Genomic DNA, 17,634 nt, shown 5'->3' on the forward strand with positions numbered 1-17,634 from the left:
TTTCCCTTCTGGTTCTCCAATAATTCCGAAGATTGTTTCTCTAATGATGTCCTGTAATTCATACAGGTTTACTTTACCTTATTGGCTTTTATCATGTCATGCAAGTCTGACCCACAAAAAAGGTCTCCCTTGATCCACAGCACTCTCGAACTTCTATCTTATATCCTGTCCCTCCTTCTCAGCGCAACACCTAACAGATGTCTGCACTGGAGGTCTTTTTCCTCCTTTTCTCCTGCCTGGCTCAACCCACGTCAATCTGCTTTCCACCTTTGTTGCTCCACAAAAACAGCTTCCCGGAAACCGCCAATGACTTCTGTTGCTGAATTCAATAGACACTTTCAGCCCGCATCACACTTGACCCATCAGAAGCATCTGACAGTTCCTTCCTTCCTCTTGAAACATGCTTTTCCCTCGGCTTCTGTAACACAAAATGCTCCCAGCGTTCCTTCTACCTCTCAAGCTGGAGCTTCCCAGAGTTTGCAGATTTGCCTCCCTCCATGCCATAATAATCCAGCACTGCACAGGGCTCAATGCCAGGCCCTTTCCTCTTCTGTGACTCTGAATTCTCCCACCAGAAAATCTATCTCATGCCTACGGCTTTCATCACCACTAAATACAGATGATGCACAGACTTAAACTCCCAGCCCAACCCTCTTCTCTGAGCTCTGGGGACAGGTATCCAATTGCCCACATGAAGTTTCTGCTCTAAGATTTAGAAGTCACCTCCATTTCTTTATCCCTCAAAAGAAGTCTGGTTGATAATGTACAGAATATTAAACTTCACAAATTAAAAAGTATTATTGGCATGTTTTTATAAAGCAGCCCGTTTATATGAGTCTAAATACTTCCACCTCTTGGGAAAACATCCTGAATTTAGGCTAAAAAGATGATACGTACTATTTTAAAATATGCTTTCCATTCACAAAAAACAGTGAGTGTATATGCGACCTTCTAATTCAGATTCTCTGTTTAAGTCTCCATTTTCTCATTTACTAAGGGCAAGACTCAACATGTAGTGAAATGTTTTAACTACAGACCTCTTTGTTCTTTATTCAACTTAAGGGTCAGCCCAATTAGAATAGGGTGGAGTGGGGACTTGATAAGAAATGTTGGTCTCATAAAACTTGATTCTCTATCTTTAGATATACATTATAAAAGTCACTGTATAAACAGGCTTCAGATTAAATTAACATCTGCATTCTTCTATTGCATAAGAGGAATCAACAAACAGAGTTAAAACCTTGTAACTTCAGTAAGAGACCACACACTGCCTCGAGTACCCAGGCATAGTTATTACTTTAGAATCTTCCCTATTAACAGGGGCAAATTGAGGAAATAATAGAATCAGAAATAAAATTTACCTGGGCAGATATAGACTCTAGGCAAAAGGTATATTCTTCTGACACCTCAAAGAAACTCTTAGTGTTTGGTCTTCTACGATGTTTATGTAGTACATGTTGACTTATTTTAACTCTTAAAATATAAGTTTATATCAGAAGAAAACAGTTAATAATAATTTGAACCAAAAATTACTTTGATTCACTTTCTTTCCCAAAAGCCAGAAGTTCTGCAAGCCAGAAGATGGGAGAACTGAATTGGGTCCGAAGTCAATGGTTAAATCTTATGTTTGGATTGGTCAGCCATCGTAGATATGTATCTTTATAAAACCAAGTGAAATTCCTGAACTAACATGTTTAACACATAAAATATGAGGGATTTGTACAATCGAATTCATCCCTTAACAAGAATGAAAATAGACGCACAAGAGAACCAAGTTCATAATGCAAACCTTTTGTGACAAAGCTGGGCTTTCTCCTGCCTAACCTACGTGAACATTTAGAATTGACAGATTGGCAACAAGAAAAAGTTAACAAGTACTTGTTTCATATAAACAATTAAAACAAATTCTTCTTAACCAAACACCATTAACAACTATTTATTTGTAAGTCTTCAACTTGCATCAGAAGAAAGGAAAACACGAAAGTTTTTTGTTGCCTAATGAGTATAATTTTGTAAAGATGTGTTCTTAAAGCAACTGATTTAAGTTTCTTTAAGAAGAAATTTCTTTTTAAATGTTATTATTTGGTCTTGTAAAAATAATGGAAGAGAAAATCTTATCGAATTAGAGTTCATTAAAAAAAAAAACTCGCACCAACTATCTTAATGAAACAAACAATGTCTTTACTGAAGAGACTGAGGAACTCTGTGTACCTGTGACCAGATCAGCCCCAAAGTTCCTCTTGCACAGAATGAAGTGCAAGAGGCCAAATCCAAGATGTGAGCTGCAAGTGAAGGTTTGGAGAAATAATCACTATTTGTTTTTTTTTTGCCCACCAAAAATTAAAGCCTTTGAGCTAATGTAGGGTCTGAATAATAGGAAGCGGGGGTGGGAGAAGGGATGAGGCAAGCAAACCGTAAGTAGGAAACGTGGAGTGGGGAGAGGAATTACTAGGAATTGCCTGTAAGCAGGAATTACCAGACTCACCCACGGCTCCAGGGGCCTCACACAGAGCTTTTCCCCAGGCCTCTCTGGGATTCTTTTCCTTGACTTTTCATTTCCCCCTTTCTTCTTATTTTCCCTCTTTCAGCTATTTTTGCATTATTATCATCACACAGAAAGTCTATATTTGTTAGTTACAAAAAAAAAAATTAATAATAATAATAATAATAAGGGCTTTCCTGGTGGCGCAGTGGTTGGGAGTCCGCCTGCCGATGCAGGGGACACGGGTTCGTGCCCCGGTCCGGGAAGATCCCACGTGCCGTGGAGCGGCTGGGCCCGTGAGCCATGGCTGCTGAGCCTGCGCGTCCGGAGCCTGTGCTCCGCAAACGGGAGAGGCCACAACAGTGAGAGGCCCGCATAACGCAAAAAATAAAAATAAAAAAATAAGAAATCCTGTCATTTTCAACAAGGTGGATGAGCCTGGAGGGCATCAGTTAAATGAAATAAGCCAGACAGAGAAAGATAAATACTGCATGGTATCACTTATATGTGGAATCTGAAAAAAAAAAAAAAGTCAAACTCATAGAAACAGAATAGAAAAGTGATTGCCAGAGGCTGGGGTGAGGGAAATGGGGAGAAGCTGGTAAAAGGGAACAAACTCTTAGCTGTAAGATGAATAAGGTCTGAGGAGCTAACGTATAACATGGTGACAATAGTTGGTAGTGCTGTATTGTTTAATTTAAATTTGCTCAGAGAGTAAAACTTAAATGTTCTCACCCTAAGGAAAAAAAAAAGAGAAAGAAAAAAGTAAATATATGAGGTGATGGATGTGTTAACTAATTCAAAGGGGAGAAATCCTGTCACAATGTATACATATATCATATCATCACAATGTACACTTTAAATATCTTACAATTTTATTTGTCACTTATACCTCAGTAAAGCTGAAAACAATAACATAAAACAAGCAGTAACCTGAGAGGAATTTAATAGTTGTATCTTTACTTTTGTCACCCTTTTCCCTCAGTGCTTTCTGGCAGTCACCTCAGACCAAATCTCTTTACCAAGCTTCCCACACCTGCCCCCAGTTCATTTAGACTCGACTATCTCACAGACTCTTTGAGACGTATGTGTCCCAAACATAACTGACCGTCTTCTCTCCTCACCTACCTGTTCCTATTCACCAACACACCATGACGCCTGAAACATGCGTGTTGTTCTAGACTCTATCCTCTCCCTCACTCAAACCCCCCACACACATAGTAAAAACACCTCCCAAATCAATAATTTTAAAGTTCTTTTTCAAAGCCACATCAGCTTTGTCCTGGGCCCGCCGTCACTACCATAGTCCCAAGAATTTCCCACCCAGGTTATCACGACAGCCACGGCCTGCAGCCTTCCGCTGCCAATCGTGCCCCACCATGTTGCCAGAGGGATTTTTTTTTTATATCTCTTCTGTAAAATGTTTTGGCTTTTTTTTTTCATCTTTATTGGAGTATAATTGCTTTACAATGGTGTGTTAGTTTCTGCTTTATAACAAAGTGAATCAGTTATAAATATATATATGTCCTTATATCTCTTCCCCCTTGTGTCTCCCTCCCTCCCACCCTATCCCACCCCTGCCAGAGGGATTTTTGTAAAATCACACACCATCATGTCACTAACCCACTTTAATAGTCTGATGTTCCTCAAAGCTCTCAGGATAAAATCTAAATACCTCAAGACAGCTCACCAAGCTGTTCCTGATCAGCCCTTACCTCCTCTCCTAGCCTTCTCTCACCACCCTCTAAGTCACATCCAAGCTCTAGCTGTGTCTTTCTGTTCACTCTGTGCTCCTTATCACTCCAGGGGCTTTGCACAGGCCCTTCTTTCTTGTGGGAACACACTTCTCCTACTCTCGGACCAATTGACTCCTACTCATATTTCAGGTGTTATCAGTTGAGACAGCAATTCCTCTGGGAAATCCTTTCTGCCCCTCCAGTGATGCCTGTCTTTTGTCCTGTCATAACACCTACTACATTGCCCTTTAATCGCTGTTTCAACCCCCAGGTCACTTTGGGTTTGACAAGGAATGGACTATCTCTGTCTCATTTGTCACCAGGTATCCTGTGCCCAGCACAGTATCAAGGCACAGAGTGGAGCTCAACAAATATTTGTTATCGGAACAAAATGGAATCCCTAAGCTCTGTGTTGCCCCTCCCTCACCCCCCGAACCCCCTCTGTGGAGCACAGGCCTCCTGAGGGGGCAGACTGGAGCTGTAAAGAGGAAGACGGTGACCCCCAACAAAGCAATGGTCACTACATCCCAGGACCCCAAAACTCAGGTCCACAAAATCAAGACTTGGTCCTACGGGACAAAACCAGCAGAGGGAGAGGCAAGTCTGCTCTTCAACACTGGATGGGGCCAGACATTAGCATAAAGGAGCAGGTCTTCACAGATGTGACAGGTCAGAAGTAAGAGCTTGGATTACCCATGAATTATCTCCACCACCATTTCTATTCTGATGCCTTGCTGGTTTTCTAAGATGAGAGTATTTTATGACTGCCCCCAAATAAAAATCAACACGTTCTAATTATTTCAAAGCTTGTTCTTTATAGAAATGTTTTTGTGAATTGTATTTTTTTTCCCTCTAACATTTTGGTTATGTATGCATGATAATATGGTTCCTTTTACTAACAGTGATTTCTTTCAGGAGTGTTTTAACTTTTTTGGAACTGCTACTTTTCTGAAGTTCAGTTCTACAAGGCGATTAACAATTTCTTCCTCTCATCTCCCCCCTCTCACTGCCATCACCAAGAAACAGATTTAGCTGTGAAAATAATGGGTCCCTTTTATTACTTCCCATAAAAAATTTAAATTCTTATAAATGAATTATTAACAGCATCAAAGTATTAGTAGGGAAGGAGGCACATCTTAATTGAAGGGTTTCCTACATATAAACTACATGGACCCTTCAGTAACTGAAGCTAAAATACAATGTGTACTGCTCGTCTTAATAGTTAAAGATATTTAAAATATTTGCTTCAACAATATTACATAAATCTGAACATCAGCTTGCCTCAATAACAGTTCTGTGATAGGTATGTAGTGTAGTTTTTTTTTTCTTCCTTTTTTACTACTTTCTAACTTGTGGATTCAGAAGTTGTACTTGAACTGTGCTTTCCAACTATTTCTATCACCGACACATTTCAAAGTTTGAAGGAAGCACACACACAGATTTAAGTCATAACCAGAAAAACTTCAAATTATATGACGTCAACTCTTACTTATGATTTTTTTTGAATGAGCTCAGTAAAAATATACACAGTTCTCTGGGGGAAAAATGAATTAAAATCAAGAAGACTGATGAGGTCAGGCAAAAAGCCAAGCATGGTAAGGAACAAGCACTTAGCATTTTTTATCAAAATATGAATAGTTAGCTAACTGTTCATATTTTTAAGGCATGGAAATGAAAATGAATTCTCAAATTAAAGATAAATTAACTCTTCAGTGTTTAAGCAACCACAAATCCAAAAAAAAAAAAAAAGAGGGTCAACTTTAGCTAATCTTATCTGAAAGTCTCATTGTATGGTTTCAACAAAATAGTATTTCATTTTCAAAGTCCCATTACTTTATACCTGATTAATCCATAAATTTAGCTAGCATCTACAAAGCTTGGTTACCTTTCCATTAAAGGCTCATTGAAATTAGAATTTGAAGTATCCAAGAGCCGTACACAAATTGTTTAAGGTGCCAGATAAGATGTCAAAATCAGTATTTCTTTCTCCTTCTAAGAATCAATATGCATTTATAGAGTGTTAAGTACAGTTTCAAATTTGATATGGAATCACAGGATCGTATACCTATTTGGCCAAGAGGAAACCTCTAACTTTTTGTTTTATCAGTGAAAAATTATACTTTTCTTGAGGTGTTAAGGTACAGAAAACATGTCAAAACATAGTTTTGAGCCTTAGCATTGGGAAAAGAAGGGTTTGCTCATGGATTTTCAAAGCACTGCAATATAAACAAGCAACCATCCCAACCTGAGTGGGGGCTTCCAGCTACAGCCCCTCCTCAGCGTGTTCATTTCACACTTGTGCATGAGATCGTATGACCAAACATTCTTGCTTCTAAGAAAACTGACTCATTTGATGTGCCAGGCACTGCGTTATACACGGATTATTTCATTTAATTCCCCAGCAACTCTATGAGGCAGGGATTATATTTATCTCCATTTTACAGATGTAAACCTATGATAAAAGTTATAAAGCCTGCTCAAAACCACACAGCAAGCAAGTGGTAGAGACGGGTTTTGAAGCAAGGGCTCCCTTGCTCCAGAGATTGAACTCTTATTCATATATGGAAGGCTCAACTTCCCCAAAGGACAAGACCTTCACTCAGGAACTGTATCTACTTTCCAGAGGCAACAATGGTAAGATTCTCTGCAACTGGTTGACCACTGAGCGTTCTGCTTCTTAGAAAGCTCATGCATGAGAAAGTAAAAAGTGAGGAATTAATAAGACCAATTTACTGTCTTCTATTTAACTATCTGAAAGAAAAGTACTGTGCAAGGCCAAACTAATATTGAATTCTTTCGCCAATAACATTTGACTTACATGACAGGGATGAAATAAATGGTCCAACTCTCCTGGACATGATTGTACAAAGGAACAGAAGTCTAGTCCTCCCTTACACTCCCAGGAAAATATTGACTTCCTGCATTATCTCCAGCTACTCCAACCCTGACTCATGAGGGCTGCTTGATCTTAGCAGTGCCCATACATTCATTGACTGTGACCGAAGGAAAGAAGTGTTATGGGAGTTGCTGGTTAGCACTGAGGAACCAGTCCAAACGGTGATGCCGTGGGGCCCCGCTGGCAAAAGGAAAAAGAAGACTGGCAGGGAATCTGTTGTAGAAATGAGAGTTCAAAAGGGTTTTTTAATGAAAATGGGAGTGTATAATTTTCATTAAAAAAATGAAGAATCCTAAAGTATTCAAAGTTATGTCAAGGAAAAACTCATACCAAAATATGCACTAATCATCTCTGAGTAGTAAAGCAGATGAGGCAGAGAGAACATGTGAAGAAATTTGAAATAGCTTTGCCAAGTTCTTAGGGCTACAGAAGTGGAGGAAGAAGTCAAAGATTCTGGTGCTTTGTGCCAGGGTGTCTTGAAGACTGTTCTAATCATTAACCACAAGGAGGATCTGATTCGGGAGGCAGTGGGCAAAAGAGGTACAGAACAATTTTAAACATGTTGCCTTTGAGATTTCAGGAGCACACCAAGAACCAACTACCAAGCAAGTTATTGTAGGTGCAATACTGAAGCTTGGGAGGCAAGTCAAAATGAAGGTGGAGATCAGATGATTCAGAAATTCTACTTCTGGGTATATGCCCCAAAGAACTGAAAGCAGACTCAAACAGCTATTTGTACACCCATGTTCACAGCAGCATTCTTCACTACAGCTGACAGGTGGAAACAACCCAAATGTCCATTGATAGATAAATGGATAAACAAAATGTGGTATATACAGTAGTCCCTCCGCCATCTGCAGGGGATTTGTTCCAAGAACCCCAGTGGATGCCTGAACCACAGACAGTACAGATATATATGTACCATGTCTTTTCCTACACATGCATACCTGTGATAAAGTTTAATTTATAAATTAGGCACAGTAAGAGAATATCTGAATTGCTAGCATCTCTACTCTCGCACTTTGGTGCCATTATTAGGTACAATAAGAGTTACTTGAACACAAGCACCACGATACCTCGACAGTCGATCTGATACACCAGATGACTACTAAGTGACTAACAGCGGGATACAGTGGATAAAGGGATGATTCACATCACCGAGCAGGACAAAGCTGGATGACAAAAGATTTCATCTCGTTACTCAGAATTGTATACAATTTAAAACTTAGGAATTGTTTATTTCTGGAAACTTCCATTTAATATTTTCAGACCACAGTTGACCACAAGTAACTGAAACCAAGGAAAGCAAAACTGCAGGTAAGGGGGGATTACTATACATAAAATGGAATTTTATTCAACCTTAAAAAGGAATGAAATTCTTTTTTTTTAACTTTTATTTTATATTGGAGTATAGTTGATTAACAATATTGTGTTAGTTTCTGGTGTACAGCAAAGCGATTCAGTTATACATATACAAATATCTATTCTTTTTCAGATTCTTTTCCCATATAGTTTATTACAGAATACTAAGTAGAGTTCCCTGTGCTATACAGTAGTTCCTTGTTGATTATCCGTTTTATATATAGTAGTGAGTATATGTTAATCCCAACCTCCTAATTTATCTCTCCACCCTCTTCTTTCCCCTTTGGTAACCATAAGTTTGTTTTCTAAGTCTGTGAGTCTGTTTCTCTTTTGTAAATAAGTTCATTTGTACTATTTTTTAAAAATTCCACATATAAGTGATATCGTATGATATTTGTCTTTCTCTGTCTGACTTACTTCACTTAGTATGATAATCTCTAGGGCCATCCATGTCGCTGCAAATGGCATTATTTCATTTTTTATGGCCGAGTAATATTCCATTATATATATGCACCACACATTCTTTATCCATTCATCTGTGGATGGACATTTAGGTTGTTTCCATGTCTTGGCTATTAAAAATAGTGCTGCAACTAACATTGGAGGGCATGCATCTTTTTGAATTATCGTTTTCTCCAGATATATACCCAGGAGTGGTATTGCAGGATCATATGGTAGCTCTAATTTTAGTCTTTTAAGGAACCTCCATACTATTCTCCATAGTGGCTCTACCAACTTATTTATATTCCCACCAACAGTGTAGGAGGGTTCCCTTTTCTCCATACACTCTCCAGTGTTTATTGTTTGTAGACATTTTGGTGATGGCCATTTTGACAGGTGTGAGGTCATACCTCACTGTAGTTCTGAATTGCATTTCTCTAATAATTAGCAATCTTAAGCATCCTTTCATGTATTTTTTGGCCACCTGTATGCCTTCTTTGGAGAAATGTCTATTTAGACCTTCTGCCCATTTTTTGATTTGGTTGTTTCTTTTTTTGATATTGAGCTGCATGAGCTGTTTGCATATTTTGGAGATTAATCCCTTGTCAGTCGCATCATTTGCAAATATTTTCTCCCATTCCGTGGGCTGTCTTTTCATTTTGTTTATGGTTTCCTTTGCTGTACAAAGCTTTTAAGTTTCATTAGGTCCCATTTGTTTATTTTTGTTTTTACTTTCATTACTCTAGGAGGTAGATCCAAAAAGATATTGCTAAAACAAAAGAAAAAAAGATATTGCTGTGTTTTATGTCAAAGAGTGTTCTGTCTATATTTTCCTCTAAGAGTTTTATAGTATCCAGTCTTATATTTAGGTCTTTAATCCATTTTGAGCTTATTTTTGTGTATGGTGTTAGAATGTTCTCCCCATGGACCAGGCACTGTGCTAAGTGACTTCAGCCCTTTATCTCATCTTAACATCATAACTGAGGAGGTAGGGTACTGCAATTCCCATGTTATAGAAGCAGAAGCTGAGACTTCAGAAGTCTGAGTAACTTACTGAAGGCCACTTGGCTGGTAGCTGGAGGAGCCACGACTGAAATCCAGGTCTGTGTCATTCACAAGTCCTGGTTCCCCCAGTAACAACACAATAGGGTTGGTGAAATGGAAAGAACTCGAGAACTATTGAACCAGAATGCCTAAATATGTTACAACTGACACTGTAATAAAAATAGAATTCCCTAATGTAATCACTGTATTATATCTTTGGGAGGGCATTTCAGAAGCAGCAAGGAAATTAAATAAAACCTGTGATTTCTAATACTTCCACAGTTAAAGTTACGAGAGCTTAATCACATGAAATACATTCATCCATAGGTTACAACACATATTATACAAAAATCTTTCTGGAAAACCTTTCAGCACGCTCCAGCGTAAAATAAAGAAAAAAGAGAAAGTAGAAATAAGGTATTGAGGAAGTAAATAAAAAATTTACATTCTGTGGAAGAACAACTGCAGTATTACGTTTAGAACTGAAGTTTGACTCAGATATTAAAGTGAATATTCTCTGATTTAGAGCCAATGCAACAAGCCAAACAAAATGAAACAGAATTTGGCTGTCTCAGTGAACACATTCCTAAAAATCCAGTGAGGACATTCAGTGTGCCATGATCTGAACGATTTCACAACCATATCTGTACGTTAGTGGCGTGCAAATAAAAACAGTATACCTTCATAATGCATCCCCAAATTATATTTTTACAGCTAATCAATTCTAGTATATCTTATCAGTGACAACAACCACCTACAAATGACATTTTACTTTTATTTTTTAATAAAAGTATTATTTATACCTCAGTCTATTTTTAAAGGAAAAGAAAACTTTAAAGGAATTCTAGGAAAGATACTTGTCCTGGAAAGTTTATTTTTCTAAACAAAGTAAAAGGGAAATCTTCTAACTACTTGCCCTCGTCAGACCCCCGTCTGCTAAAAATTTTGGCCAGGGCAACAACATGATCCCTCTCCTTGTCTGGCCTCGCTTACCATGTGCAAAACCCCAATTGTTTTAAGGCCATGGCACAGGATCAAACCAACAGCTGCAATAAAGGAAAACATAATGAAATCAGTAACCACCAGCTCATTGTCAAACCCCAGAGACCATGAACCGCTTCCCATAACGCTTCTTAGGGCTCAACACATAAGCAAGGGCTGTTCCACAGCCCAGAAAAGGACTTTCTGAAATTGCTCCCCCGGAACAACTGATAAGTATCAGACAAAGAGGGGACCAGCGTGACAATCGGAGCAATGAGTTCCATGCCAGTCCGTGTTCTGCTCACCTCAAGACCCCTCTCCTTTGTTCAATTGTTTCCAGAGCTTTTCTTCAAGTTTTCTTCCTTCCTGTGTTCATTTAAAGTGCAAACAGTGGTGGCCAAAAACAGTAGAAACAATTTCAAACTGTTCTTGTCCCAAGCTGAAGAGCAAATAAGAGGAAAATGGACAAGCGATCAGAGCAAAAGGGTAAAACTGAGAGCCTGAGCAGAGCTGCGCTTCAAGTCCTGGATGCCTAGAACCACCGATAAGTGCGTCGCCCCACCCTGCCACCTCTGGGTCATTGTGGTGCTTTAAAGAGAAAATGGGAAGACTATTTACTAAGATCCGACGGGGTGTGGAATATGAATGTCCTTCAAGCTGCCACACCTGAACGTTCCCTTGTAGGCGTTTGAATATCAAAACTGCTAAATAAGGGGTTTCATCCACCTTCAAGAGGCCTCCAAAATTAACGCCCCAGGTGAAGCTCCTCTCAAACATCCTGGTAAAGATAAAAGAAGAGGCAGGAGCTTCTGATTCCATGGTCAGAGGTCTCTTCTAGCATGTTTTAACAGATGAGTTCAGACATTTTCTTAAACTTCAAATATGTGGAAATAAACCAAAAGACAATCTGTCAAACTTAGAAAGAACTACTAGTCTTCTTTCTCAGGTTGAATAACAATTTCTCCTAACAAGTAGAAATAAATGGATACTGGTTTTCATTCACTGTGCTGCCAGTGAACCTTTACAGGATGGCTGTTGGATAAAACGAAACAAAACCTACGCATAAGGAGAATTGTTTTGTACTTAATTGTACCTATTTGCATGGTAAATTTAAATCCAAAATAGCACAGATAACCTCTTGCATTTTATGGTCCTCATGGTGGGAGATGTTACTTCACCATAAGCTGCAGGAGCCCTGCAGCCTAGCAAAGAGCTGTGCGAATATCAGACGCTCAGTAAGCGAATGAGTGGGAAGCAGAAGTGGTATTAAAATCCACACTGTCTGGGCATCCAGACAGCTCAAGTCTACGTGGTCACACTGCCCCGGAGGGAGCATTCTCTCAGACAAGCCTCTTCACCATGCTTGGAAAGTTTTCTCATTTCTCAAAGGTCTACACCCCATTGTAGTTGATGAGAACCAGAGAGCCTGGGAAAATCTAGAGTCTCCTTTCCCTCCCCTCTCCAGAACTAGCCTCAGGAAATAAAATGGCATAGCTGTATGGTCTGAACAAGCCTTTTGATGTCTTGGACCCAGATCCTCATCTGTATAGGGAAAGGGATGAATCTGTTGATCACTAGCGCCCACTCTAGTTCTAAAGTATGATTCTTCTCTTTTCTCACTTTCCTGAAGTACACATTTCCTTTTCACCTGGCTTCTTGGGGTTCCAGATTGATGATTTTTTTTTTTGCTACTGCCAAGAGTTGACCTCCACTGGTGGTCGTGGCACTGAGTGGAAGGAATACAGGCATATTTAGGGAATGCCACAGTGCCAGGAGCATTGAATTTCTATTTGAGTCCCATGCCACCCTGGATGAACAAGGCAACCCCTCTGGGCCTTTTGATACCTTCCCTAGTGGCTACCATGAGGCCCAGAAAGATAACATATGCAAACACTCGGTCAACCATAAAACTCTGTGCCAACAATATGGACTAATATACAGCCATCAAAATAAAATGAGACTTGTATGTACTAGTATGGAAAAATCTCCACTATACATTATTCAGTGAAAAAAAACTAGGCACAAAATAATGTGTAGAGTATGATACCACTTATGTTACCAAAATATGCTTATGTGTGTATAAGTATGTATATGTATATTTACATAATTTTTGGAAGAAACTGTTAATATAGTGCTTACCTATCAAGAAAGGAAGTATGGACTTTATTTTTTTTTTTTTTTTTTTTTTTTTGCGGAGCACAGGCTCTGGACGCGCAGGCTCAGCGGCCATGGCTCACGGGCCCAGCCGCTCCGCGACATGTGGGATCTTCCCAGACCGGGGCACGAACCCGCGTCCCCCGCATCGGCAGGGGGACTCTCAAACACCCCGCCACCCGGGAAGCCCAAGTATGGACTTTTGAATGGGAGCAGAGGAAGACCTTAACTTTTCATCATACGCTATTTTGTACTGTTTAACATTTAACCATGTGTATTTGTGAATTCATTGTTCTTTAATAATCAAAAAAGAAAAAAATATTTTAAAAATTTCAAACCAACACTAGCACAGCGTTAACAACCTTCATTTTTCTTTTCTGGAAATTCTGGAAATTTCTTTCATTTCTTTCCCATCTAGTGGTTACTTCTCTCTGCTCAGCAACCCATGGGCCGAGCAATAAACTTAACCACCAGAACTTCACTAAGCAAAAGAAAACACCACACTTCTTTCATAAAGAATGGGGAAAAGGTTAAGCGTGAGCTGCATTTTTCGGTCCTCAGATAGCCCAGCAGAGAATGAGTAGCAGATGCCCAGAACACAGGCAGATGCTCCTGCCTTGCAGCCAAGTTGAATATGTGACTCTCCTGCCCCAGCTGGGCCTGGCATCCCTTGATTTCACCTTTATCCGTGAAGAGTCTTGGTCCCCTCCCCATATAGAGGGTTGAGTCATCATTCACTTTTATCCTATGCCAATAGGGTATAAGTAGGCACAGGGGGTGGCCCGGATTCTGCTCAGTGGATAGTAACAGCCCCATTTTCCCCTGGCAAACAGGACTAACCCCCGCCAACTCTGTACCCACCGTTTCTTGCCTGTCATCTTAGTGGGACAAGGAGCCAACTATGGTCAGGTGGCAGACCTCACTTCCAGTGTCCCTTTTAGAAGCATTCCTTCCCTTGGGGGATGCCAAAGAACACAGTGGTTAATACAACACAATGGGTTCTGCAGTCCAACTAGCTGGGTTCAATACCGGTTTTGTTTCTTATACACCTCAGTTTCCTCATCTGTAAATAAGAGTAATTTTAGTGCTGACTTCCTAGAATTTTGTGGAGGATTAAATGAGATGATGCATATGAAACCCTAACGTAAAGCCTGGCGCAGGGCAGGTACTTATTAAACATTAACCATCATTATTATTATTTTTTAAAGGTTTATTTCTTCATTGTGGTGCACAGGCTTCTCATTGCAGTGGCTTCTCTTGCTGCGGAGCACAGGCTCTAGGCACGCAGGCTTCAGTAGTTGCGGCACCTGGGCCCTAGAGCACGCAGGCCTCAGTAGTTGTGGTGCACGGGTTTAGGTGCTCCACGGCATGTGGGATCTTCCCAGACCAGAAATCAAACCCATGTCCCCTGCAATGGCAGGCGGATTCTTAACCACTGTGCCACCAGGGAAGTCTTAACCATCATTACTATTAGAAACTCAGTCTCCAGACCAGAAGAGCTCAGCTTTTAAGGGACAGCACCTAAATGACAAGACCTTCAAACCAATCTGTAATAACCTATCATTTCTTAATAGTTAAACAATCCTTTTTTACCCTTAAGTAATTCTCTTCACATTATATAACTCGCTAGGCTACATCTATGCAATCAAGTGTAAATCATCCGAAACACTTCATCCTATCCAAAAATTCACTTCAGTCGGCATAAGACTAACTGTCAGAGCTGGAAACTATTCTTAGGCTTGAAAAAGAAAGCAAAAATGTAAGAAAAATAGCTATTTATTCGAACCTCTTAATAAAATACATTCAGACACCTTTTTAAACAACAGAGAATTGCAGTCTAACTGTCCAAGAACGTAGGAAAGTCATAACATGCCTCTGAAAAGGGCTAAACTCAACTAATAATTCACTTCTGGGCCTTAAAGTGAACGTGGCTGCCTCTCCTGCCCAAGAAGATAAAGGACGAAAGTCAGCTATAGTCAGTAAGCCCCAAACTATTGAGCCAATCTGTACTCCGATTCCTGATTCAAGCTATACCTGAATTATCTTCACTGAGAACAGGGAGGAAGGACTACACTTTATTTAACAGAATATATAATATTTCAAGAAGTGCTACATTTGGTATAATTACCTTTTTGAAATCCATTCTTTCTACTGATTAATAATTTGGTGCCATTCCAAATTCTCATCTTGAAGCAACAATCATAAAGGTTATTGTGAATTTTTTTTTCTAATTTACTGCAAGATGCTTGTTCAGTTTGGAAGCACAGCCCACAGTTTGGGACTGCTCTCACAGAGATTATATCCTTTGGTGTCGCTATCAGGACATAGCAAGATTTAAAATGGACTATTTAGACTCAACCAACCATAAAACAAAGTCTATTCCAATAATTTACATATCCAACAAGTTTAATTTTAAAACCGTTTGCCTCTAATTCCATACTCAAAGCCTTGTTTTTCTGACCCTTCTTGATCTACTGCCATATTGGCAGGTACCAAGCAGATAGCCCCATGATAACTGCTCCTATAAAGATTTTCTTTGAAGAATGCTACTGTACTGACACATAGGCCTTTTTAATAACAGTTCACCCCACTTAATTGGTAACTGAAACAAAGCCGATTTTGAAGGAAAAAGTTTCTACTAAAGTCGTGCAGAAATAAATCAGTGTGACCTGTTATTTCTTGATAAATGATTCATTCTTTAATTTCTAGTCCCTTCATTTCAAATACACTATTAAGTAGTTAAATGATTTCATACCATGAATGATAAATCACAGCAATCCCTAATCCAGTTATGGCTTTAAGCAAAAGGGGAGTCCAAAACAGGATGGCACCATACGAGGTATGATTGTGGTCTCGTTTCTACTGAAAATACAAAGCTAAACTCCTTAGGAATAAAATGAAGCAATTGAAAGTAAGATACTAATTCACAGATACAATACTAAAAACAGAGAGGAATGGATCAAGAGGTGGGATGGCAGGCCAGAACTCACCTCACATTCAATTCCCAGTTGCTCGGTGGTCCAAAGGCATCATTAAAAAAAAGTGCAAGCATTAGCCTCAGTGTTCTTCCAATCATCCTGACAACATGCCAGAGTCATCCCCTTTCTCTCCCTCAAAATCCAATCTGCTATGAATCGTTGCCGGTTCTACTTCCAAATCAGCTGCTGCCTCTCCTTCGGCAAAGCAGCCTTTCCACGTGGTGAGGCAGGGCCCCCATCAGCTGCCAGACTGCACGTCCTGTGTTCCTCTATTTGTCCCCAGTTCTATCCGAATTTACCTCTCACCTTGCCTATTCCAATGGTTTCTTGACTCCAACATGTTTCACCACATGCAAGCAAACTACTCAAGGGCAAAAGAACTAAGAGCTACCTTCTTGAAGAGGTAAAAATGAAGGTATTTTAAAACAACTGAATGGCCTTAAAAACTAAAATTAATTTGGATAAAGGAGCTCCAGCATTATGATGGTCAAGTGAGAAAATTTCACATCTCTAAAAAGAAAATCACTAAGACATGCTTTTCACATTTCTAAGAGTTAATGCAACAAAATACTCTGTTTTTGCCCCGAGGCAAGAAGAAATAGCTCATCTCAGGGGCACATTAACACAGAGAAGATGTCCTCCACCGCTGAGCCTCACCTGGGGTAGCCGGGAGCCACCAACGCAGAGCCCGGAACCCCCTGGCACATCAGACAGTCTATTAGAGAAGACCAGAGCATCTGCTCCTTGTCACTGAGTAGTTAGTTTTCTATCCCAAGGCCTTCTTAAAGGTATAAATTTACCTTTTTTGTGATAAACAAACAAAAGAATAGAACCATTACAGTGATTAGTCCATTACAGCCAAAGATAACTCTCTGCTTTCATTACAGTGATTAGTCGATTACAGCCAAAGATAACTCTTTGCTTTCAATTTTTCCAGCTGCTTCAAGATGACTTTCCTACCCTTTATCCAACCACTTTCAGAATGAAAAGTACAAAATTTCTAAATGAAGAATTGGGAGCAGAATGAACTGCTAAAGTACATGTCATCAGTCACGATGCCACTGGCACAAGGAGTTATGGCAAAGGGCAGACAGTCGAGGTGAGGATCAAGCCCTGTCTCCAGAGTGATCAACTCATGTATGTCATCCATATGTGCAGTATGCTCTTCAACTGTGTAGAGCCCTCGTGACAAACATAAGATGCAAATGCATTTGAAAGCACCACTCCTTTCATGAAAGCTTACTGTCAGGATGTGTTTTCTCAATCAGTCCTCAAATTTTATCCCCTCTCCCCTTTTCTTGAAAGGTCTGGGAAATGCTGGTGTAATGCAGAGTCCAGTACCTTAGCCAAAAGGTTAAGACACCAAGGGAAAAACAGCCTCATTCTAATGCAAAGCTTTGTGAATTTCAGTGGCTGTCCCACCATATTCAAATCAAAGGGGGGAAACTCTTACTAACACCAGTCCTCTTGAATGGCTAAATTTTAAGTCTTTGATTGACTGGGAACATCCTTTGGAAATACAAAGACTTTTTTTTTTTTTTTTTTTTTTTTTTTTTTTTG

The 17,634-nt window shown here is 39.6% G+C and overlaps 1 protein-coding gene across 1 annotated transcript in view; it reads right to left on the reverse strand.

Annotated features, from left to right (window-relative positions):
- Positions 1-17,634, reverse strand: part of ESR1 (estrogen receptor 1) — a 252,905-nt gene that overhangs the window by 186,965 nt on the left and 48,306 nt on the right. The window lies entirely within an intron of this gene.

Source organism: Lipotes vexillifer, unplaced genomic scaffold (assembly GCF_000442215.2).
Source record: "Lipotes vexillifer unplaced genomic scaffold, Lipotes_vexillifer_v1.1 scaffold639, whole genome shotgun sequence".
Taxonomy (NCBI): Eukaryota; Metazoa; Chordata; class Mammalia; order Artiodactyla; family Lipotidae; genus Lipotes; species Lipotes vexillifer.